The sequence below is a fragment of the Myotis daubentonii genome, chromosome 1 (assembly GCF_963259705.1).
Source record: "Myotis daubentonii chromosome 1, mMyoDau2.1, whole genome shotgun sequence".
Lineage (NCBI taxonomy): Eukaryota > Metazoa > Chordata > Mammalia > Chiroptera > Vespertilionidae > Myotis > Myotis daubentonii.
This window is the reverse complement of record NC_081840.1, coordinates 24101292-24126712: the sequence shown is the minus strand read 5'-3', so window position 1 is coordinate 24126712 and position 25421 is coordinate 24101292. Positions and strand designations below refer to the sequence as shown.

At 44.0% G+C, this 25421-nt stretch overlaps 1 protein-coding gene across 12 annotated transcripts in view; it reads left to right on the top strand.

Moving 5' to 3' along the window:
- The window catches only part of RGS6 (regulator of G protein signaling 6), a 483467-nt gene that overhangs the window by 198013 nt on the left and 260033 nt on the right, over window positions 1-25421 (top strand). The window contains exon 3 of one of the 12 annotated variants that reach the window (XM_059691692.1): window positions 25057-25125. The exons of the other annotated variants lie outside the window; for them this stretch is intronic. The gene's annotated coding sequence lies outside the window, so the exon portion shown is untranslated. The remainder of the gene's footprint in view (window positions 1-25056; window positions 25126-25421) is intronic. 12 annotated transcript variants of the gene reach the window in all.

Genomic DNA, 25421 nt, shown 5'->3' with positions numbered 1-25421 from the left:
TCTTTATCCACCCCTGCCCACCCCTCACTGTGAAGTGCCTGGCGCACGTTGGTGGGACCCAGCCTATATGTCAAGGCTCCACCCACACGCCCCTCAAACAGTTGCTCTTTGGTCTCCCTTGGACCTTGGAGCTCAGGAGGGGTTTGCCCAGGCCCTGGGAGTGGAGTCTGGATCCTGTGGAAGAGAATTCCAGGGCCCATGACCCAGACCATGTGGCCATGGAGCACTGGTTGAGATGCGCTATAAATGTAAAGCACACACTGGATTTTGAAGACTTACTGTGAAAAGTAAAGAACATAAAAGATCTCATTTAATATTTTTATACTGATTACATGTTGAATTGATGATATTTTGGCTATATTGGTTTAAATAAAACATTAAAATTAATTTTACCTGCTTGTTTTACTTTCTAATGTGATTACCAGCAACTTCAAAATTATATATGTAGCTTGCTTTTGTGGCTCCCCTAGCATTTCCATTGGGTGGTGCTGGTTGGTATCTTGGGGCTCCTTACCCTGTGACAAGGAAGAGCTGGAGCAGAGCCCTCTAAAACCGTGGGGTCCCAGTCAGGGGCCCATCTTGCCTGAGGGTGGTTTTGTGTTAAGGTGATATTCATAATTAATTTGTTCTCCTTCCCTCTCATAGCTAAATGACCCCAAATCTCTCTCCCCTTTGCTCACAGTGGTTTTGCCTGCGGCAAGAGGATAGCTCGCCCCGCCCCCGCCCCCCCCCCCACCACCACCACCACTGCCACAATATGACTGCTTTGAATGAGTAGTCACCAGGCACAAGAAGTAAAGCTATATATTAAGAATTATCTTTTGAGAAGCTGTTACTCTTTGGCTAAGGCAGAGTCCAGTCATCAAGCAATTCTTTGCCGGCACTCAGCCTTCTTCCTTGTTCTCCCTTAGTCTGGAAAACACATTTGTCTTTCTGAATTGATTCTTTTAGTAGAATGGTGACGTAGGATCAGGAACATGTTTTTGGACTCAAGGGGTGAACATTTTTCTGAATGTGTTAGGGGTTAACATAAACTTTGTTGAATTTCAGATACTTTCTAAGAAGATAATTTACTTATTCAGTCTCTAGAGAAAGAAACTTTAGACAGTCCCTTGTGACTTACTTAAGAAGTTCATGTTTATGGTGCCGGGGTCCAGCCCCAGTGGGTCCAGGGGTCCCCAAAGGTGTGGACGGAGTCGGCGAAGAAGGAATGACACGGAGACAGCGTTCAGTTGATCAGCAGCCTAGCCAGGATCTCAAGCCCGGATCTCCAGAGAGGTTCTGCTTCGGATCTCCAGCGAGGTTCTGTAGCCATGTTCCCTCGCTAGGTTCTCCAGCCAGGTTCTGTCCAGGCTCTCCAGTCAGGTTCAGTGTCCAGGTTCCAGTCAGGTTCTCCTGCCAATCTCTGTAGTCAGGTTCAGTCCAGGATCCCTTGCCATGTTCTCCCGCTAGGCTCTGTCTCTAGGCTCCGAGGCCAGTCCCTCTCCAGGATCCTCCAGCATGCTCTCTCCAGCAAAGTTCTTCTGTCTCTAGGCTCCGTGTAGGTTCTGTCTTCTTGATTCTGTTCTAAGTTCTGAGTGTTTCTGTCTTGTTACAACTGTATTTATACCAGTTGATTCAATCCTATCAATCTCTATTACAAAGGTTAGGGCGTTTCTTATCTCCATTCCAGGGAGAAAAGATTATGTAGTTTAAGCATGATTGTTCGTAGTTAAAGGGATTAATTACCCGCCTGGCACTTAGTTGAGGGGTTTTATTCCCTCCCTAACTTCAGGGGAAAATCCCTACCTGGGGATTCAACCTTTCTCGGAGAGGTGACCTTGGTTAAAACACAGCGCCAAGAAGGTGAGCAAACATATTAAGAACCGTATGCCATATATGCCAGGTCCCTTGAAACAGCAAGCATGGACCGGCTCCCGGCATATGGTATATTTCTTTATGACAGCTTTAACAATTTATAATGAATGTAGACTATGGCTTTAGAGTCTCAACAGAAACAATGACTTACTTAGGCTCTGGCTCCTGAATAAATTTAATTAAAGTTTGCAAGTAGGATGGATTCATGATTTAGATGTTTGAATCATCTTTAGTTTATTGCTGCTTTTCTTATTGTGGCAGAGAGTGGCTAACTATTAACAAAACTGTGTTTCTTCCTGAACACAAAGCTGGATTATATTACCCAGCCTTCCTTGTAGTTAGGTGTGGCCATGTGACTGAGACTGGCCAGTGGATGTTAGTGGAAGTGATGTCATCTTGCCCAAATAATCATGCACTCTTTCTCCTTTTCTTCTGCCTGTGGATGCAGAGTATCCAGGGGAGAGATTCAGAATCTGCATTTTAATAAGATTCCCAGGTGATTCCTGTGCACATTACCATTTGAGAAACACGGCCCTAAGATGACAGAGCCACTAGATGGAAGGAGCATGGTCCCTGCCTTGTAGCTTAAAGGAGAGCCATCCAGGGGAGCCGCCCTAGGAATAGCCACCTTATATTGGTACATGTGCTACAAGTGAAACTTTATTAGTATTACCACTGAGAGTTGGGAGTTATTTGTTACAGCAATTGGCCTTCCCTGGCTAGTATACTCATAAAGATTTTATTCATTTCTGATCTAGCGTATAGTCCAGTAAAGAATAATCTGTTGTACTATGACAGGTAAGAAAAGCCCTCAAAGATCAGCCTCTAAGGCAGCGGTTCTCAACCTGTGGATCCCGACCCCTTTGGGGGTCGAACGACCCTTTCACAGGGGTCGCCTAAGACGATCAGAAAACACATATATAATTACATATTGTTTTTGTGATTAATCACTATGCTTTAATTATGTTCAACTTGTCACAATGAAAATACATCCTGCATATCAGATATTTACATTACGATTCATAACAGTAGCAAAATTACAGTTATGAAGTAGCAATGAAAATAATTTTATGGTTAAGGGTCAGCACAACATGAGGAAATGTATTAACCCTTTGCGGTCCAATTTTAGTTTTGGAATTCAAACAGTCTGGTCCAAATTAATTGACGGGATTGAATGTTGAACTGGTTTGCGGTCGATGTTGGACCTGCTCCTAGCGCCTGGTTTGTTGAGTCAGCCTCCACGTTGGACCAAAAAGGGTTAAAGGGTTGCGGCATTAGGAAGGTTGAGAACCACTGCTCTAAGGTGTTCCTAAGAGATGAACTGATATTTAAATTGCCTATAGATCTGGAGATGCAAGGTATTCACAAGATGGATGAGTTCATTGGATGTATGTGTGTACTTGAGTAGCTGTCTGTGTTGGGTTGAGCAGAGCCAATATTTTAAAACCTTCATTAGAATTCCCTATACTTATACATTTTAATTAAGAAACCTAGGTAATTTTTGCTTATTTGCTTATATTATACATAGAACTAAATTATTAAAGCCTGTGTTTGTATAGGCCTCATCATTTTCCTTAATTAGACACATATATGCACACACACTTGCATGTATATGTATATATAAACACATGTGTGTATACATACCCCTAAGCACACACAAATGCATGTGTGCATGATACACACTCCTATGCACACACATACACACATGCTGAAGAGGAAGAGGAGCTGAGAGGTTTTGTCTGTGCATACATTCATACACATGCGCATGAGCACACATATTCCTTCAGCTTGTCTTCTTTTTTTTCAACCAGTCATAGAGAGGAATGACAACTTCCATTTCTTGCAAAAATTCAAGCAGAAGAACATAATATACTAGAGGCCCAGTGCGTGAAATTTGTGCACCCAAGGGGGTCCCTCAGCCCAGCCTGTGCCCTCTTGCAGTCCGGGAGCCTTGGGGGATGTCCAACTGAAGGCTTAGGCCCGCTCCCTGTGTCATTCGGACATCCTTAGCGCTGCCACAGAGGCAGGAGAGGCTCCCGCCACCTCCACTGCGCTCACCAGCTGTGAGCCCAGCTTCTGGCTGAGCAGTGCTCCACCTGTGCGAGCACACTGACCACCAGGGGCAGCTCCTGCATTGAGCATCTGCCCCCTGGTGGTCAGTGCACATCAAAGTGACCAGTCGTTCTGTCGTTTGGTCGATTTGCATATTACCCTTTTATTATGTAGGATAAGAACCACCAGCCTAGTGGGAGAGAAAAGAAGGTTCTTGGAAGCTTTTTGCAGTCGGTCTGCACTAGCAATTGACCGGTGTTTCTCAACATGGGGGTCCATCCAGGTGTTGGAGAGATTAGGTAACACTGGGATAGATTTTAGCTTTCCTTCACTTCTCACCTAAACTATAGTATCTTAGGGGTGATATGTGAAGAGATTTTTAAAGGGGAGATGCCTCTTTCTGAAGCAGGAGGCGAAGGAAACCTGTGTTCTCTGATTTTTACTAGAAGGCTTCATAGCCTGATGGCACATCTTAACTTCATTGTCATTATCTTTGGTGGCAGAGGAGAGGCAACAGTAAATAACCACAAAACATGAGTTCCATTAGCCTGAACTTCCATCTTGAAATCTGAATTATTGACAAGTGCTTTATGTGCATTTTCTTATTTAATCCTTACAACAATCTCTGAGATGGGCACTATTTTTATACCATTTTTCAGAGGAAGAAGCACAGAAAATTTAAGTAACCTGCCCAACATCTCTTATGATTCTAACCCAGGGCCTCTGGCTCCAGAAACTGGGCTCTCAGTCGCATTCCTCTCCTATGACCAGCTTTCCAGTGCCTCATGACCATTCCCTGAGGCCTTGCATTTTGTGGTTCTGGGTCTGGCTAACTCAAATTTGGAAGTTTCACAAAGTTTCAGACTGCTCAGGGATGTGAAAATGGCTCATTGGCAAAGTGGGGCTTCCAAGGAAATCAATTTCATTCCCTTCCTAATGGGCTGTGCTGTTTGCAAAAATCAAGAACTGTGATGATTGAAGATGCGTTTGAACTCTCTTAGATTTCCATAGAACCTCACTCAGCAGTCCTTTGAGATGATGTCATAGTTCTTCTGTGTAAGCTAGTACTGCCTTCCGGGGGAGGAAGCCAGCACGTTTTACAAATGCTAGCTTGTCCTTACCACGCCCTTGAGGTCTAGCGAGTGGTATTGAGTTACCTTTGGGGGACTATAAAAATTAGGCTGCTGTTCTTAACATTTATTTTTATACCAGAACTCACACATACATATTATGTATTATATATTGTGAAATATATAAACATATAGATGCAAACATTTCAAGAAGCTTACTCTTGGTATAAGTGATATACTTGGTGTATTGCATGCTGTTCCATTCCTTTTCACTGGGAAGAATGCTGCTGTGAGCCACAGAACTGAATTCATTACATATGTACACAACACAGCCTACGGTCTGAGAAACACGGCACCGAGGGGCTCCCCAGCCTTCATGGGTGGAACTCAGGCTCTGCCCTGCTGACTCTCTTCTGTTGTTTTGCAACTACCACCAGTTGTGACTTTAAAAGTGCTTCTAGATACATGAAGAGTTAGCCGTTTGGCATTAGATCCAGCCCTGTGTCCTAGAATCCTTTTCTGTGGATAGTGAGTGCCAACTGTGTGCCAGGCACCGGCGATCCGGCGGTAACTCACTTGAGGACCTGGCCATCTAGTTGGGGAGCCAGAGAGAAAACAAGTGCGTCATCTATCAGGTGGTAAATGCTTCTGAAGCGAAATAAAGTAGGCTGAGCTTTGGTGACATTTTGGCAGAGGGCTGCTTCCCAGCTCTCAGCTTCTCTGAGGATTTTCTTGCTCTTAAGCAGCAGGTCTTACCCAGGGTGATTTGGGCCTCCTAGGGGACATTTGGCGATATCTGCTGTCACAGCTCGGGGAGAGGACGTTATTGGTGTCTAGTGGGTAGGGATTGGGCAAGCTGCTAACATCCTACATTGTGCAGGACAGCCCCCTACAGCAAAGGATGACCAAGCCCAGAAGGTCCACACTGCCAAGGTGGAAAAGCCTTGCTCTAGACCAGCAGTTCTCAACCTGTGGGTTGTGACCCCTTTGGCGGTCGAATGACCCTTTCACAGGGGTCACCTAAGACCATCCTGCATATCAAATATTTACATTACGATTCATAACAGTAGCAACATTACAGTTATGAAGTAGCAACGAAAATAATTTTATGGTTGGGTCCCAACATGAGGAACTGTATTTGAAGGGCCAGAAGGTTGAGAACCACTGCTCTAGAGCCATGCTCAGAAGTGCAGTAGGCTTCCCTAAGTGGGCACAGAAATGCGCATGCCTCTCTCCTGGGACTCCCCTTTTCTGGCCCAGGAGAGCCTATGCCATAACCCGCCTCAGTGACAGACTGTTTTCTGTATAGCCAAGTGTTGTTGGCACCAGGATGCTGCCCTCATGCTTAGACTTGCTAAGGATGCTCACCAATAAAATGTGCACATAGGGGGAGAGAGCCGACATGACATGACACATTTTTTCAGTTCCTCTGCATTAACCTCGTGCCTGGAATAGATGATGGACATTTTAACAGGAGCTGGTTATCTGGGTTTGAGGCCAGTCTTGTGAATTTTATTTAAAATATTCCATGATCCCAAGGTTCTTGGAATCAAAATAATCTATTGGCACTCTCCGGTCCCCTCTGCTCAAAGTAATAGCTAAATAGAAACATCATTTTTGTTATGGCTATGGCTCCAAAAAGAACAAGCATTCATTCATGCATGCATTCATTTATTCATTCAATAAAACTTTGTTACGTGCATATTGTGGTTTAGGCATGGGTCTGGGCTGGTCCTGTAGGAAATATAAAGAAGAAATAAGACACATTCCTCTTTTGCAAAAGTTTGAGTGGCATAGAGAAGACTAGATCCCTGCTTCACAAACCGCAGAACACCCCAGCAGACATGGTTAAGGATGAAACGAGACACTGCACAAATGTCAAATGAGCGCTCAGTTGGTGATGTCGGATCCCAGGTTCTTGGAGGGGACTGTGCTGAGGGATCACTGTGTGTCCAGTGAGTGCCTGGTGGGTGGTACATGCTTCATATGTGTCAACTGAACTGCTCTAGTCGTGCCCAGGCAGGAGGTGGCGGGGAGGGCAGAGGGAGATGCTTTCTTGAATGATCCACTGAGGAGACTGGCCTAGGAAGATGGGCTGTGCTGGTCCCCATACTCTCTTGATTTGGTCACAAATGAACTCTTAGCCCATGGGAGCCCATGGGGTTTGGGTGAATGTGTTTGTGTCCTGATGTCATGATATCACTAAGAGGTGCCCTTCTTCACTGCCCAGGTTATAGCCAGGCTCCTACTCCTCCCTATCTTAGGACTAATAGGATCCTGTGGCGGGAGCTCTCAGCTGAAAACAAAGACCATAAATTCCAAGTGGCAAATCTCAAGTGAAGCCCAAAGTCACTGTGCAGATTCTTACAATCTACACCTTGGTTAGAACGAAGTAGAATTTGTTTGGTGTCCCGTAATGGCAAAATAAATCAGTTGTTTTCAAGCAGTCTGGTTGGTAGTGGGGAAGCATGCATTTTGGAGAACCATGTTTGAGGAACCCAGGAAGGTGATGTATAGTCCCTTCTCCCACCCCAAGGGGAGAGAGGATACAAGGCACAATTCCAACGCATGGTGGGAGTCTCTAAAAGAAGAGGCGGATGGCTTTCTGCTCCTTAACTTGGGTTTTCTGAGGTAGGACCTGCAGTCCTTCTCTTGAACCATCAGGGCACAAGGCAAAGACCACAGAAACAGAGCTACCAAAGGGGTGAAGACTCCAGTTGGCACACAGGGCAGCTGAGAACATGGCCATGAACCAGCTGTGCTGTGTTCTGTTTCCACTGACATGCCTTTATCTGCATATCACACTCTTCTCTCTTTGCTGCCAAGAGAGAGCAAAGAGCAAGCCTGAAGCCTTCTGGGAATTGTGACACTAGGAAGTGGGGCAGGAGGCTGGGAAAGAGCCAGCTTAGGGCTGTGAACAGTGGTGAGGGAATTAAAATGTTTGAATCTGCCTGAAAATTTACCAGGAAAGAGTATTGTTTTTTTTATTGCACCAGTGGTTCTGTTTTATTTTTAAAATATATTTTTATTGAATTCAGAGAGGAAGAGAGAGGGAGAGAGAGAAACATCAGTGGTGATAGAATCAGACCAGCTGCCTCCTGCACATCCCCTACTGGGGATCAAGCCCACAACCCGGGCATGTGCCCTGACAGGGAATTAAAACCGCAAACTCCTGGTTCATAAGTCAACACTCAACCACTGAGCCATGCCGGCTGGGCTCAAGAAAGAGTATTTTGAAATATAAATATTCACACACAACACACACCTACTAACCTTCACCTGGGCCAGGAGGAAGAGCATCCACCACCCTAGTTTGATCCCTCAGGCTTCCTCTGAGATTCTTCCAACACCTGCGCTTCTGTCCTGCACAAGCTGTCCTCTCCTGCTGCCCACAAGAACCTTTCCAACCTCCCTGCTTTCAGACACCCTGTTTACTACCTTTCTCCTGAGCAGAAAAATACAACAAACCAAGTGTAAAGCACAGACCTCGCTCTCCATTCTTGACTTGGGCCAAGTCACACACAAAATCAGGGACTCCCAGAAGCCACTCCTGTTACTTCTCCCCTAGCCTGACAGCTGAGGACTGGAGAAGACAGCTCAACCCAGCCTTTCTGCTACCTGCCAGGCCTAGGAAATGACCCTCCTGCCAAGATGGGAGGGAGCTGGAGAAATAATATGGGTCCCCAAGGGGTTACTATTCCATGGCCTACTGGATGGAGTCCCACTTGTGACCCCTCAGGATGCTGCCTCCACTCAAAGAGCCCCACCTCCTGCAGGAGAGAAACCCCTTTCTCCTAGGACTTCCCGAGTCCTGAGAATCGGCATATGTTACCTGAGGCCATTCATCCTGACCTCCTTCTTGAGAGGTTCTAGACCTCACTCAGTTCTAGTTCTTTCTTTTAAGAGCTACATCAAAGTATCTTTACACCTTATATTTATGGTTTGTTGAAGTTTAGCTATTTTAATAAAGAATTATATTTACAATAAAGTAAGAGCCATATCAGTCCATCTTTCAGTTCTTGGCTCCTAGTTTGATATCTAGTTATACAAACTCTTCATATGGAGAAAAAGAGAAAGCTGGAAGTAGATTTTGAAGAGCTCTACTCAAGGCTGAGAGGTGCTCATGGGGAAAGATCTTCATAATTTCTGTAATAGTTGGGCAGTGTTCTTATAGATCAAGAAAGTTTTGATCTGATCTGGTCAGATCAAATTCCTCTCATAGGTTTGTTAATACCAGTAAATCTAATCTCTAAACATTTATATTCCACATTTGGTCATGTGGATTTCTGCTCATTGTTCTGACCTGGTAAAAGCTAAGAGAAACTCTGTCATAAAAATAATCAGAAAATTATATAACAGGAATCTAGCCCAAAACTATTTCTTGCAAAAATAAGATGCTACTTTGAGAAATGAAAAAAAAAAAAATACAAATAGACCTAGCAGTGGAACAGATTATTCCAAAAATTGCAAGCAAAGATATCTTATCCTATTATGCAAGTTCATCTCTTTTATTACTCTTCTAGGGCTGAAATATATGCTAAATCTGCATCTGAATGTTGGTCCCAGATGTGGTGGGCCTTCTGGGATCCCTCAAATCCAGCTGCGTTGGTTAAGGAGGACTGTCAGGATAGATTTCATGTTCAACAATTTCCACTCAGCCACCCTGGGCTGGCAAGCACTGCTCAGTCTATAACAGTGCCTGGCATGTGGTAGGTTCAGTGTTGGTTGAAATAGTAGATATTCCCAGCAGGTACAGGCAGCAGCATTGGCGATTAGCAGTAACACAGCCTTATGACAGGGACAGGAGAGGCAAGCTGTCTCTGAGCCCGGCTATGTATAGAACACCTCTAGTCACAAAGGAAGCAGGGCATACCCAGCCAAATCTTTGTACTGACTGCTGCCAGCACCAATTTTGTATGACCTAGCTGTCCTCCTCCCCACTGTGCTGTTAACTCCATTTGAAGAGGCTCTACTTTTAGGTTATTTGTGAATGGAATCGTTTAGTATAACTGTGATTCTCAAAGCTTGCTCCCTGAGTCAGTAGGAGGCCATCACCTAGGAATCAAACATTGGTGGAGGGCAGCAACCAGTGTTTTAATGAGCCCACCAGATGATTCGAATGCACAGTAACATCCATGAACCACTGCAATGTGAGGGTCGATACCAATCCAGCATCCCTGTCAGAATACAATTTAAACAGATTTGTTCTGATGGGTCAGGTGCTCTCTGTGCTGGTGCTCCCACAGATCATCTCTACTGGTAATGACTTGGATTTTCAGAATCAGCCGTGAGAAACGAGTGGAAGGTTAAGACGGAAGTTGGGCTTGCACTGGCAAGAGAATCATAAGCCAAGTTAGTTTCTTCCCCATTATTTATATGTTGACTAAAACTGCCAAGAACTGATGTAAGCAGCTAAACTTCAGTGCATTACATCTCTGCTTTCATCTGAGCTGCCATGTTGGCTATAGTGCTTACGTAACATGTGTCCCCCAATAGACGAAACTTTCGCAACCAGAAATCATGAGTTGGACTAGACAAAGGCACCCTCCAAATAGCAGCTGCTGTTGGGACTGAATGTAAAAGATGCTCAAGCAATCTCTGTTTAATTTAATACAACAGCTGCACTTGTTGAGAGGATCCATTTATGACACTTTATAAAAGACAAATGGTGGCAACTTTGTTCTTAGCCTTTATCATACATAGCCTTTCTTCTCTTTTTAAAAGGTCTGCCTCGGGTCATTATGGACTAAGATGGCTCTCAAGGGGGTTTCTGTCTCAGAAATGACCCCCCCCCAAAAAAAGAAATGCCCCCAAAACTATTCTCCCGAGGCATGTTTGGGTTCATCACCAATTTTAAAAATTGAAAATTCATTCTGTGTATTTTAAATTGCCAAGATAGCATAATTCTCTACCCCTAATTGTACTCAGGTGCTCTCTTAATTTTGGGAAGTCTGGTCAGAGGATGGAAGCGTGACATTGTAAAGCATTCCTTCAGTGTCTCTACAATCATGCTCTAATTATTAAATAGCTCTGCTTTATTTGTCCCTCTTTAATAATAACTCACATCTTAGAAAGCCATTGTTGGATCTTTCTGGTTAATTCATTGTGGGAATGGGAATTTCCATCCTTGGCCTTCATGACTAGGTGAGTAGCAGATGAAATAATTTGCTTTGCTGGATGGCTATGACGCCACTGGGCCAACTCAGGCTCTGTTACCTGATGTTTTGATCTGGACGCTTGTAATTGCTGTGCAGCTGCTGTTCAAAGCCAGAGCCTTTCTGACCATAAGGTGCTGACAGGACGCTCATTTTTGCCATCATTCACAGTCCTGCAAAAGAGAAAATTGCTTTTTACTTAAATGTGTCTGCCTTTGAAGAATGAAAAGCTGAATTGACACTGCTGGGATCTGAGCCTCCAGGTGTCGGATTGGGGAAACCTACATATGCCGTAGAACCTGGCTTAGCAGGACTAAACTGATTCCTTCAGCACAGTGTACTGTATCCCCACCTGCGCTGAATGGAGTGAAGACCTTTCCACCAGATTTGGAAGAGGAATGTTGTCTTGAAAATACCTTGACAACATGGTAAAATAATCAGGTTCTTGCTAACCTTGAATATAAGCAAGCTGTTTCTCTGATAGTTCTACCAACAATATGAGGTTCTTTATTTTCTTTTTTAAAATATATTTTCATTGATTTCAGAGAGTAAGGGAGAGGGAGAGAGAGATAGAAACATCAGTGATGAGAGAGAATCATTGGTCAGCTGCCTCCTGCATGCCCCCTACTGGGGATTGAGCCCACAATCCAGGCATGTGCCCTCACCAGGAATTGAACCGTGACCTGCTGGTTCTGAGTCACACCAGCCAGGCAAGGTTCTTTATTTTCTAACCATTGGCATTTGAATGCCCTCTGTGTGCCTAATACAAGTGGTAAAAGTAGCTCACATTACCATTAATTTGAGTTCCCAGCAATTTGTCTGTATTATACAAATATAGTGATTGTCAGTAATAAATGTGTGCGTACTCACAGATTATACTAAGTGAGCATTTTACCACAAATAAAGAAAGGAAAATTACTGAGAGTTGTTGCTTCCTGCTCCTCCTTTTGCATTATGGTTCAGTTCAGCTTTTCCTGACAATTGAGAATGGAAAGTGTGCTGTCCTTAATGATATCAGGTTTGAGGGTTTTTTTCTAAATTTTTTTTTTTCTTCAGAAAATGTATAGAAATGCTAGGTTGGTTCTGGGGTGCGGGCCAGCCCCACTGTGCTTTTTAATTCACCGAGAAAGAGATGGTGGGTGGGGTTTTCTGGGACACTGTCGACAGGAACATCCATCCATTGAACGCTTGGTGCAGATGGGAGCAAATGAAAATATGGATGATGTTTTCAAAGAAGTGAAAATAAATCAAGGAAGCACACACACCGTGGATAAGGCCAGCGGCCATGTTCTCGTGTCTAAGAGGGAAAATCCATCCTGGGGAAATCTGCCAACGCCTGTTTAGGGTAAAGGTTAGAATGAGCAAGGGTTAGAAGAACTTGACAACATGTATTTAAAGCACTTTCATACATCACCTAGTGTTGTTACCGTCGATGATTTTTTTTTTTTCATTCTGTCTCTGTTCAGGTCGCATGAAAGAAAAATGTAGTCTCATCCACTTCCTGTGGCCCACCTTGAGCTAGTACTTTCTTCAAACACATTTTAAAAAATATATTTTTATTGAATTTTTTACAGAGAGGAAGGGAGAGGGATAGAGAGTTAGAAACATCGATGAGAGAGAAACATTGATCAGCTGCCTCCTGCACACCCCCCATTGGGGACGTACCCGCAACCAAGGTACATGCCCTTGACCGGAATCAAACCTGGGACCCTTCAGTCCGCAGGCCGACGCTCTATCCACTGAGCCAAACTGGTTAGGGCCAAACACATTTTTTTTTAATCCCCACCCAAGGATATGCTGCTTTTATCGATTTTTAGAGAGCGAGGCAGAGAGAAACATTGATCAGTTGCCTCCCGTACCTGCCTAGACTAGAGATCAAACCCGCAGCCAGGAATTAAACCCACAACCATTTTTGGTGTATGGGATGATGCTCCAACCAACTGAGCCACCCGGCGAGGGTTTCAATCACATTTGTATTATGGTAAGTTCTCCTTAAGATTTGAGGGCAACCATGTAGGTCAAAGGTAATGCTTTTGTGGCTGTGATTTTGCAAATACATTCTTCCTGGCCTTCACATATGCTATGAATTACAGGTTCAAAAATTCTCTTCTATTTGATCTGCTAGGGTAGCCTTACTTTATGTCACCTTAAAATAAGGTCAAGCTAAGTACTATAAGATATTAAGTATTCAGTGACAGTTCTCCATTTCTGCAGGGATGAAGAAAGCCTGGCTTCAGTAATTGCATTGTCATGTTCAACGTGGCCTAATCGTCTCTTCAAAGCTCTCTTCTATCTTTTACATTCACAACATACATCTCTCCTTCATGTGGATCCAAGACCAAGTGTAGCCTCTTGTATAATGTGTGTGATTAATGGACTCTGGGTCTGGCCTGTTGCTTGTATTGTAGGCCTATAAATAATCTTAATAATACATAGTTACAGGTACATTTTTGTATCTGTCTGGTTCTCAGTGGTTTTATATCAGCCATTCGCTAAGAACAATTATGAATCTTGAACGTCAAGGCAGGACACACAGTTCCGATTTGGAACATAAATAGGACATCAGTTTACAATGAGATGGGGGTAGGGGACGGTGTAGGTAAAGTACATAAACAATACACTAAACCTGGAAGCAGGAGCGGGTGTGTAGCAAATGGAGAAACAGATTGCAGAGAAGTTTGAAAGCAAAGAAAAGAAAGGAAGAAATATCAAAACAAGTGTGCTCACATCTTCACTTAGATGAGGGATTTTCCCCCTTCTATGAATCTGAGCTGCCTCTATGTGACTGTGTGCGCCCTGGGGACCCAGGGGCATGGTAGGCATTTGGCATAAAGGCCCTTCATCTTGGAAGATATATTTAATTGTGTTGGGTCAGCTCTGGGTAAATATTCTCAATGATCAATATACAAAAACCTAACCATATATGGCAGCAATTTTCAACATTTTTCATCTCATGGCACACATAAACTAATTACTAAAATTCTGCAGCACACCAAAAATTATGTTTGCCGATCTGACTAAAAAAAAAAAAAATAGGTATAATTTTGATTCATTCACACTGGACAGCTATTGTTGTGTTGGCTGTTGTCATTTTTTTTTTTATTGACAGTCTGTTTGTACAAATGTAAAATTGCCTTAAACATATTTATATGTATATTCCTATTGAGTGTTTCTGTTAATGACATGCTTCATTTTTGGCATGTCTAAGCCTATTAAAATGCCCTCATAGAAAACGCTGGATAACACTAATGATTATATCCAGGGCCTCTCGATAACACATTTATTGCAATCAGTATCAATATTTAATACCACCAATGGCAATACTACAAATGAACAGCAGGATGTTTGAACACCCTATTCATGTGTTTAACACTAACAGAATGTGTTTAACATCTATAGTGTGAACTATTTGGAGTGGACTGTGAAGTAGATATAAATGTTCCACACGAAAGCAATTTCCGTAATTATAAGTAATAAAAATGAGCATTTGTTCACAATTTTCTGAGATGTCGATCACTTTCCAAACATCGCGTTGTCGATGCTCCACAGTCTTTCTGAGTATAGTTATTTTCTCTTTTATAGAAATGAAAGAAAGTGTTTCTAAGAGAGGATTGGCCTTTAGGCAGTTGGTGAGGGTGTCGGTGGTTTGAATCCAGTGCTTTTGACTCCAAAGCCTGGACTGGGGAGATTAGTCAAGGCTTCCGCCCTTCCTCTGTCACAGATCAAGGCAGACATCACTACCAGACCCCATTTCTCTCTCGCCGAACCAGAGACCAAGACTCCTTCTCAGTGCGGACAAAAGATCTGTCTGCTCTCCTGCCCTGTGTTCTTCCTGAGTGTATTTTGCTGGGCATTAGTACAGATGACATACAGCCAGAGTTTGCATAATAACTGCCGAGTACGTCAGCGTCCTCATATGAGCCTACAAACTGTCCTTGGTTGAAGGAGGTAGATTTCTGTAAGTGGCTTTGATGTGTTAATCTGCTCCAGGAATTTGGGTCTGCCCGCTTTGGGAGGGGAGAGGTTTTCTGCTCAATCTCTACCCTTTTATTTCTTACTTCACAAGGACTTGACTCTAATTGGCCAACTTGGAGTGTGCTGGGGTGACCTATTTCTGTCTGGGATAACAAAAACATTCCAGATGACTGATGCCTTTTATTGGGGACAGTTTGACCTGACTCTAACCCTCCCTCTCTGCTTGCCAAGGAAGATGATCGCAGGCTGGCCTTAGCTTCAACTTTTTTTTTTCTTCCATCCACATTATTTTCCTATTTTCTTGCAAAAACAGCAGACTTGTCCAAGTGCCTAGCTACAATGGCAAGGAACACTGTTTAAATAGATGCTGAATACATGTGTCCCAGCTTCAGTGAGTCAGTGGAAGGGGTTGTGGGACCTGAATTGCAGAAATGCATGGGAAGAATGTCTGTCTCTGGGCAACTGAACTCCTTTTGAGCCCTTGAGAGGCCTGTGCTCAGGAGGAAAGGCTGATGTAGTGATCACGCACGTTCAGGTGGAAGGGTCAGTTTTGCCCTGAATGGACAATGTCCAAAAAATGGCTACTTGATTCTTCTGCTTTGTAACCACAACAAAGGCCTCCAGAAAGAGAAAGTGAACAGGAAAGCCCTCAGAAGCTCTAAGAGTTTGGAAAATGCCGAAGCCGGTTTGGCTCAGTGGATAGAGCGTCGGCTTGCGGACTGAAAGGTCCCAGGTTCGATTCCGGTCAAGGGCATGTACCTGGGCTGCGGGCACATCCCCAGTGGGGGATGTGCAGGAGGCAGCTGATCGATGTTTCTCTCTCATCGATGTTTCTGACTCTCTCTCTCCCTGCCTCTCTGTAAAAAATCAATAAAATATATTTTTTAAAAAAGAGTTTGGAAAATGTAAAGCCATTGTTATCAGTTTATGGTTTTTCTGCCTAAGAAAATGTCCTAGCTTATTCAAATATATGTATTGATTTTTAAAAAAAATATGCAGTTGACACTAAGAATCTTGATCCTCGCCCTAGCCTGTTTGGCTCAGTGGGTAGAGCGTTGGCCTGCGGACTTAAGGGTCCCAGGTTCGATTCTGGTCAAGGGCACATGCCCGGGTTGCGGGCTGGATCCCCAGTAGGGGGCGTGCAGGAGGCAGCCAATCAATTATTCTCTCTCATCATTGATGTTTCTATCTCTCTCCCTCTTCCTTCCTCTCTGAAATAAATAAAAATATATATATATATATATATTTTTAAAAAGAATCTTGATCCTCAGTAAATGAGCACTGCCTTGCAGAGTCCTGCTGTGTAGGGCCTGAGTCTGCTGGGAAACGACACTGCTGTGCACAATTACGGGTGCAAAACACGGCTTCCAGGAACGTGACATTTTCCGGAGATGCCTCTGTCATGTGACCACGGTGTGCTGTGTTGACCCTGTCACTCTAAAAAGCCAGGGCACACAGGTGGTCTGTCAGTACTTGCGGTTATTAGTTCTGCCAGAAAAATGTGACTTGGCTCCTTAGATTAGATTTCTTCAAAGTTGACAGTGGACTTGAGTGCCTGCACAGACACCGAGATGAGCAGCTTTTTGCTGCCTTAGCAGTGGGCAGAGATGCAAAGAACAGGCCTAAAATTTCAGTCAAAGGTAAGTTCAACATTAGGAAGGACTTCCTGACTTTAAACACTCACTACTGTTCCCTCAGAGAAAAAAAGTCGTGCAAACTCTCTTCTCTCTTCTCTTCCTTTCCCCTCCCTTCTTTCCTATTTCCCTTTCCTTTTTTTTTAGAAATTCCTCAGCTGTAAAATGGAGAAAATAATAAGACAGGGTGAGGCAAAAGTATGTTTACCGATGTGAATACGGATAACCGTTTTTGTCCTGTATTATTATTTATTAATTATTGTATTATTTTCCATATGAACAACTGTAAATCTACTTTTGCCCCACCCTGTACACTTGATCCTCATTTTTGCAGATTTCATATTTGTAGATTCACTGCTCACTCAATTTTACATGTAGCCCCAGTATCAATCCTCATGGTGCTTCCTTTTACCGGCGTGCCGGGGCGGGGACACAGTTGAGTCCCTCCGCGCTCAGCGTGCATGTTCCCAGGGAGGCTGAGCAAGACCCTCTGTGTGCCTGTTGCAGCTCTCATGCTGTGAATAAGTGTCCTCTTCTCTATTTGTTGCCACATTTTTTGCATTTTTGTGCTTTTTGTTGGGGATTTCACTGTTCGAAGCAGCCCTCAAGCATGGTTTGGTTCTATGAGTCGAGTGGGGGAAGAGAGAGATGACATCTTAGAACTTGGGGCATGGCAGACAGTGGGAGATAGCTTCTGCTCCTGGCATCATAGTGACTGGGGCAAAGGGAGAGGCCCCCTAGTAACTGCCCCGCAGCAGTTGGTCAGCCCCTCTGACACTTCCAGGGCAGTGGAAAGCCCCCAGGGTGCGCCTCAGACCCTGATTCCTCACAGGCTGTATTGGGCCAGAGCCTGGGCACCTGGGTGGGGCTCCTGGATGAGATGTGTCTTGTGTACATGTGTGGGAAGAGCCCAGAGAGTTCTAGAATTATGTGGAGGAGAATTTAGGGGATGTGGCGTGGGGTCTGAGAATATGAGATCTGTAGTTTATTACTGTTGATGTTATCCCATCAAACTGTGAATTACACTGTTAACGTGCAGAAATGCCCGGCTGTGACTCTTTCTAGCTATTCAGTCCTTACCTTAGTCCTTTTGAAATCTCTGTAAAATCTTGAGATCAAAAATATAGGTTGTCCCATAGAGTGAACTTGCCAAACCACGACTAGGTATCAGGTAATAATAGGTTTGCCTCCATCAATATTATTCCAAGTGAATTTCACAGTATGTTTTAAAGGAGGAAGGGGCGGGGAACTAATCATGTGACTCCTTTGCTTGAAACCCGTCTTGGCTCCCCAAGGGAGCTAAAATTAGCAGGGCTGAGGCTAGGGCACAAAATGTAAAGAAGTGTCAAAAAGTCAGTAGTCAATCTAAAAAATGTTTAATGCACTGTTTTCTTAAGATATAGTAGGCAGACTATGGTTCACATCTGTGTTTGTCAAGGAGTCTTTCTTGACCCACACTCTGTGTTTCTGAGAGGCCACCCACCATACACCTCATTGTACCTGTCCTCCTCCTGTGGCAGGCTCCATTCCCATGACTTTTGTAGCCACTTTCCTTTCTGAAGCCCACAGGGCTCCTTCCTCCCAGGCCCTGGCTGGTTGTTCCCTTTCTGATACCTCCCTGGACTCACTTAATCGTCCCTTCTCAAGGTCAAGCTCCTCCTCTAAGTCCTCACAGAAGTGCGTGCCCTTCCTTGAGAGCATTTGCCAAGTAGGTAGGCATTGGGTCATTTTGTTTATTAAGCTCTAACTCTTCCAGTTGATTGTAAGTTCCATCAGAGCAGGACTGAGTTTGTTTATAACTCTCATAGCACCGTGGCTCAATTACCCACGATTAATGGGTGTGTTATCTAATGTGCTTCCAGTGCAACCTCATGATAGTGAATCTGGAGACTATATTTTTAAAATTCTTATTAGAATTATTGGGGTGACATTGGTAAATGACATTCTATAAGGTTCAGGTATGCAACCGGATAATGCAATATCTGTTCTACTCCATTGTGCACTCACCACCCCAAGTCTGGATCTGGAGACTTTAAATGGTTATTTTCCTGGTTGTGGATGTAGCAACACCACCTCGTCCACCCTTTTGGAGTTCTTTCCCATCTTCACAGTGGCTCTGGCAAGTAGATTAATTAGGTTGTGTCCTAATCTCTGTTCATAGCCGTCTCAAACAAATCCTTCAGAGGAGGGAGTAAGGTGAGAAGAAAAAGGAGGCTATCGCTGTACAGGTGAGGACAGTGCATCTCAGAGAGGCTAACTGAGCTGGCAGCACAGCAAGAACTCTTCCTGGTTTGGATGACTCTAAGCTTTGCTGTCTTTCTACCCCCACTGTCTTTCTACCCCAACCAGGCTGGCTGTATCAGGACAAGGTACTGGAGGAGATTCCCCTTTCACTTTCCAGCAAAAAGACAACGAGATTCGGAACCTTTTCTTAGCATTAATACCTTGCCAATATCTAGACCTCCTTTTCCTATTAATCCTTTAAAACCTACAGTTTGCCTGTCTTTGCTCTTAGAGGCTGTGTTTGGTATAAGTGCCACAGTGAATAAAAGGCAATAAAATAAATAAATACCTGGTAATAAAAGGCATCTCATGACAGTATATCATTTTCTTTCTCTCATTCATTCTCTCAGGTTTACTTTACCCTCTGCATTGTGGGAGACTCAGCTGGACCTGGTTCCTATTGCCTTCGAGTTAAATTGGCTTGAATATGAGGCATTGTCTCGTTAGTCTTGTTCACTTGATAGACCTTCGCAGGAGTTAAGCACAGACTGAAGTATTTATTAGTGTAAGGACCCAACACTTGGTCTCAGATTCCATGTGGCCACCGTGGCAATCCTTGGCTGCTGTTTGCACTTCTGCCTGAACTCTGATGTGGTAAAAGATCAGGCCTTGGAAATACTCCATTATAACAATCCCTCTAACACAAGTCCACACCCTTTCCCCATAGACAGTGCACCAGGACTGAGCCTTTTGTGTTGGCCCATTTGATGTGGCTAACTTAACAATAAATGCTTGCCCTGGCCTGTTTGACTCAGTTGGTTGGGCATTGTCCTGTTAGAGACAATAGGTTGCTGGTTAGATTCCCAGTCAGGACATGTGCCTGGGTTGTGGGTTCAATCCCCAGTAGGGGGCGTGCAGAAGGCAGCTGATCTATGTTTCCATCACAACAATGTTTCTCTCTCTCCCTCTCCTTCTCTCTCTCTCTCTCTAAAAATCAATTTTAAAAATATCTTTTTTAAAAAAGAATAAATGCTTTTCCTCCGAGGCAGTGCAGCAGGTACAAATCCTGGGCGACTGAATGCTGCACATAAGGTTGTGTTCTTAATTTCACTAGCAGTGAGGATTCAGGTAAGATTTTTAAGCAGGAGAGTGACATACTATATGTAACTGTTTGACATATATATTTTGGGGAACAAAAGTGAGGTTGGGGTTGGGGGCTGAGAGGTGATAGGCTGGGTGACCTAGTAGGAAGAGTGTTTTGGTAGTAGAGACATGGGGTGGGAGGGATGGCATGAACCAGAGGAGAAATTGTGAGAAAACAAAAGGGAGGACAGACGGGAGAAACCTTGAACTTTTGATAAGTGATGGTTGGGGTGGGGATGTTGAGAGGAAATAATGAAGACAACTCTTGGGTTTGTCTCTTTGTAACTGGGGCAGGAGGTGGGGTGGAGGGACAGAACCCACTGTGGACTTTTGCTGAGAGATCAAGGGAAGAGGCTGACAGATTAACCAGTTTATGGATTAATTATTAAGACACAGCAGGAGCCGGGGAGCTCCCCTCCTCACTAATTAGTCAGCTGGTAATTAGGCAGTGGCTGATTAATACTATTGCCTGCCCCCCGTGGGGTGGGAGGAGAGGAGCTGAGCCACCCCCAGAGTTACTGGGGTGCATGAAGAAAGGGGAACCCGGAGCCTCTGCCATTATATGACGTCCTCTCCACTCCTCCCAGAAACCTGCGGGTTTTCTCTTCCCATAGATATTCAAATGATCTTCCAAATGGAGAAAAAGCAGGAAGAGGAGAAAATGTGTGTACCACGGAATTATCATTCTCAGTAGTGATGTTTTGCAAAAACGCCATGGCAATGTTTCTCTTCAAATACTTGGGCTTTGATTTTCATTTATTTGTCGAGTGCACGTCAAAGTTTGATTTTCTGTTTTGGAACCACAACATGGGTTCTGCCTCTCCCATCTTGGGCTTCTTTCCTCTAAGAAGTGCTTTGCTAACATGAAATGAAAGTTTCCCCAGGCCAAAGTAGCAGCTTAAAAGTAAGTGTTGGGGGGAAACTCCAACCTGAATTTGGTCAATGCTTTTGAAATCTAAATTCTCTAAGTCACTTTAATTCATGGGGTACATTCTGACCTCCTGTTGGAGCCATATGAGAACTCAAGAAAGGGTTTAAGTGGAAGGAATGTTTAGAATCCCCCTTTCTAGCCCTCTAGCCCAAACATTCTCTGATATTTTATTCAAATACCTGTGTCAGAGTGTCTGTCTGAGACTTCACTGAAGTATCTGTCTCGGCGGGAGTCCTGCATCTCCAAGGTTCCCCATCCTTCCCTAGACACACAAGCAAAACACATTGCAAATGCAAGAAGAAAGGGCTCAGCAGAACTGTGGAAACTAAGAGTACAAGGGGGCGGCATCTGGGCTGGAGAAAGACTTTGTTTAATAGTATTTTAAAAATTAAAATTAAGTGCTAACATTTTTAAAATCAGTAATTTTTGTTTCTGGTTCTCTTGAAAAATAAAAACTGAAGACCAAAATCAGGGCCACAATTTCCACTTGGCAGCCATCAATTGGAGATGGGTTAGTGTCCTTCAGAACTCGTGGCATGTGTGGGCCCCGGAGGGCCCTACCCCAGCAAGTCCTTCTCTCTGAATAGCACGAGGTCCTCAGGACTCACTGGTGAGTGATGTTCTCCTGCAGCCTTCCTTGATCCCCCAGGTCAGGGTCAGCTGCCCACTAATGCTCCTGACATAGTCATAGCAACTTTTATAACTTATATGTACATGTATAATATTATGTGCAAGAATTATCTATATATATAAAACCCTAATATGCAAATAGACCAAACGGTGGAACAACTGAACAACCGAACAATCGAACAACCAGTAGCTACGATGTGCGCTGACCACCAGAGGTGCGCGCGGAACACAGTGGGCGTCGGCAGCAGGCGGCAGAGCCTGGAACATGGTGGGCATCAGCCATGGTAGGATGGTGGAGCATGTGAGCGGGGCACTAGACTAAGGCAGGACACCGGTCGCTGTCATTGAGATGAAAATTCTTTGCTACTGTGTGCCATGGTCCCACCCAGCACTCACACCTGCTGCTGGCGCCGGCCCTGCTCACACCCACTGCCAGCGCCTGGCACCAGCCCCAATTGCTCAGCGCCATCAGTGGGTGCAAGTGGTGGCTGCCAGCCTCAACCGCCCATCAGGGCTTCTCCACCTCCCCCTGCTCCTGAGGGGCAATTGGGGCAGCAGCTGCTGCTCATACTTGCTGATGGCGCCAGCCCTGCTTGCATGGTGTGGAGTGATTGGGGCCGGCCGTCAGTGCATGGGAGCAGCAGTGGTGGGAGCAGGGCTGCTAGCAGACAGGGGACTGGGGTCCACGGCGGGTGGGGCCAGGCAGGGGTGTGGAGGATGGGCCGAGACCTGTCCCTGTACCCACCTTAGCTTTGCGGCCCCCAGTTCCTTTCAAGGTGCATGAATTCATGCACTGGGCCCCTAGTATGTTATATATTATATGTACATAATATAAACACTAGAGGCCTGATGCACAAATTTGTGCGTGGGTGGGGTCCCTAGGCCTGGCCTGCGATCAGGGCCAATCAGGCCCAGGCCAATCGGAGCATGCTGGCTGGGGGAAAGAATGGGGCACAGGAGGTTGGCCGCTGGCCCAGAAGAGGGAGCCAGCCCTCGGCCCCTCTGGGAAAGGGGCCGCATCCACAGCCACCCAGAGCCGGCATTCAAATAAATTAATTTACAAAATAAGGACAGTAGACTAAATGACTTCTAGGGTCTGTTTTAGTTGTAATATTCTCTTGCTTTGATGTTTCTCTTCAACTGAGCATGTATTCAGGGGCTCCTCCTATGAGTAACACATTTTGCTGGTCTCCGTGTACAACGGAATAAGAACAGTACACTTTGGTTCATCTCCCTCTCTTTTAGCTCATAGCAATAGAGAATGTAAGAAATGGAAGGGACCTTGGCGTTCGACCCCTGAATTTGCAGATGGGGAAACTGAGGCTAAGAGAAGATCAGTGACTTTCTCGTTGTGCATTTGTAACTCAGGCTAGAACCCGGGCTTCCAGAGGAGCGTCCTCCTGCCCGGGTCTCTGGTCTGAAGGAGCCAGTGGTCAAGGTGGAGGGAAGAATAAAGTAAAGGCCAGTGTCGCCTGGATGGTGAAAATAAATCCTAGAGAGGTTTGGAGGAGGACAGAAGTCACTGCAGAAGCATAGCGAGGTTTAAGTTGAATCCAGTGTCCATAGCAATAGTTCTCAAACTGGGGTGCTCAGGTACATTTTGGGGGGGAGGGGGTTGTGGGGGTGGGCTTTGCATTCCTTTTGAAAACAGTGAATATGCACCAATTCTGATCATCTGCTGCTGAGTTGCAGGGATTTTGTTTGTTTGTCTGAGTGGCATGACACTGTCCTGGCCAGTGGCGGGTAGAAAGAAGGAGAATTGATTTGTAAATGATGTGTGTGCACTAATAGGGCCCTGTGGCAGCATAATGATGTTTTGCCATAGTCTAGAGCAGTGATGGCGAACCTATGACACGTGTGTCAGAGGTGACATGCGAACTCATTTTTTTGGTTGATTTTTCTTTGTTAAATGGCATTTAAGTATATAAAATAAATATCAAAAATATAAGTCTTTGTTTTACTATGGTTGCAAATATCAAAAAATTTCTATATGTGACACGGCACCAGAGTTAAGTTAGGGTTTTTCAAAATTCTGACACGCCGAACTCAAAAGGTTCGCCATCACTGGTCTAGAGCTATGGCAGGGACATGTTTACACTGCAAACGGATGTAATCACAGCGGAGCACGATCATCTACTGTATTGTTTGAATGAGTTGACTATTGCTAGTTTTGTATTTACTTTTTACATTTATTTTGGTTTCACAATTGTATAAGAACTATAAGCAGAAGCACTTTGCATGGGCTTGTGTTAGTCTTATGCATATTTAAGCAACATTGCAATAAAAGTAATCTAAAACAATGCTGAAGGTTCAGGGGATTTTATCTTTGAAAGGAGTATATGCATTATTCAAGATGGTTGTATATATGACTCCCTTTCACATTTTCACTTAAGCTATGAGAAACTATTGGCACGAGAGAGAATTCCGGGGGCATAGGCTCTATGGTTGTCAGAGTAAATTTCTTAGAAGGAACTTGTTGTGGGAGACGTATGTTCTTCCTTCAGAAGGTGGCTATTCCCACAGGCAATTCTAGAATCTAAGAGGTAATTCTCATTTTTTCATTTAATGGTGTTGATCACTCCTGCCTCTTGAGACGGTTTCTTTGTTTAAATTGTTTTAATTCTTCAACGATAATTGACATTCGGTATTTTATTAGTTTCAGGTATACAGCATCGTGATTAGACATTTATATAACTTATGCAGTGATCACCCTGAGAAATCTAGTACCATCTGGCACCATACACAGTTCTTAAAATATTATTGACTGTATTTCCTATGCTGTAGTTTACATATCTGTGACTATTTATAAGTGCCAACTTGTACTTCTTAATGCCTTTACCTTTTCACCCAGCCCCCCAAACCCCCTTTTGCCTGGTAATGATCAGTTTGATCTTTTCATCTATGACTTTGGCTCTGTTATGTTTGTTCATTTATTTTGTTTTTAGCTTCCACATATAAGTGAAATCATATGGCATCTGTCTTTCTCTGTCTGACTTATTTCACTTAGCATAATGCCCTCTAGGTCTATCCATATTGTCATAAATGATGAGATTTCATTCTTTTTTTATATATAACCAAGTAATATTTCATTGTATATATGTACCACATCTTCTTTATCCAATTGTTATTGTTAGACACTCAGGGATGCATATGTCTTTTTGAATTAGTGTTTTGGATTTCTTCTAAGAGGTAATTCTGACTATTGTTTTGCTAACTCTAGAACCAAATCCTTTGTAAAATGTTATGAAGTACAAGGTCTGAGAGGTGAAACGGTGTACCTTCTGTTTAACATGGTGTAAACTACAGGTCTGCAAACTGTGTAGCTCTTGGCCTACAAACTTTTTATAACGTTTTATGGAAACTTAGCCACACCCATTTGTTTACAGGTTGCCTGTGGCTGTCATAGAGACATAATGGTCCTCAAAGCCTGAAGTCTTCACTGTCTCAGGCCCCTGGTATGTGCCTTCTAAAAACAGTCATTTCTGCACTGTGCTTTCAGCTGATGCGCATTTCAGTTATTTGATTCTCTAAAGTGATTTAATTAATTGGTTCTTTTTTTACAATTAGGAAATTCTAAATGGCTGTTGCTTTGTGTAAGATTCTTTGATTTCTCTAATGAGAGAATCTAGCCTATTCTCAACATTGATTGCTGCTTTCTTAAAATAGTTAGGAAATTGGAGGCTGGTGAGACACCGCTTTAATCACTGACACGTACCTGGTGGAGCTGGCCCGAGGCTGAGCTGTGAATCAG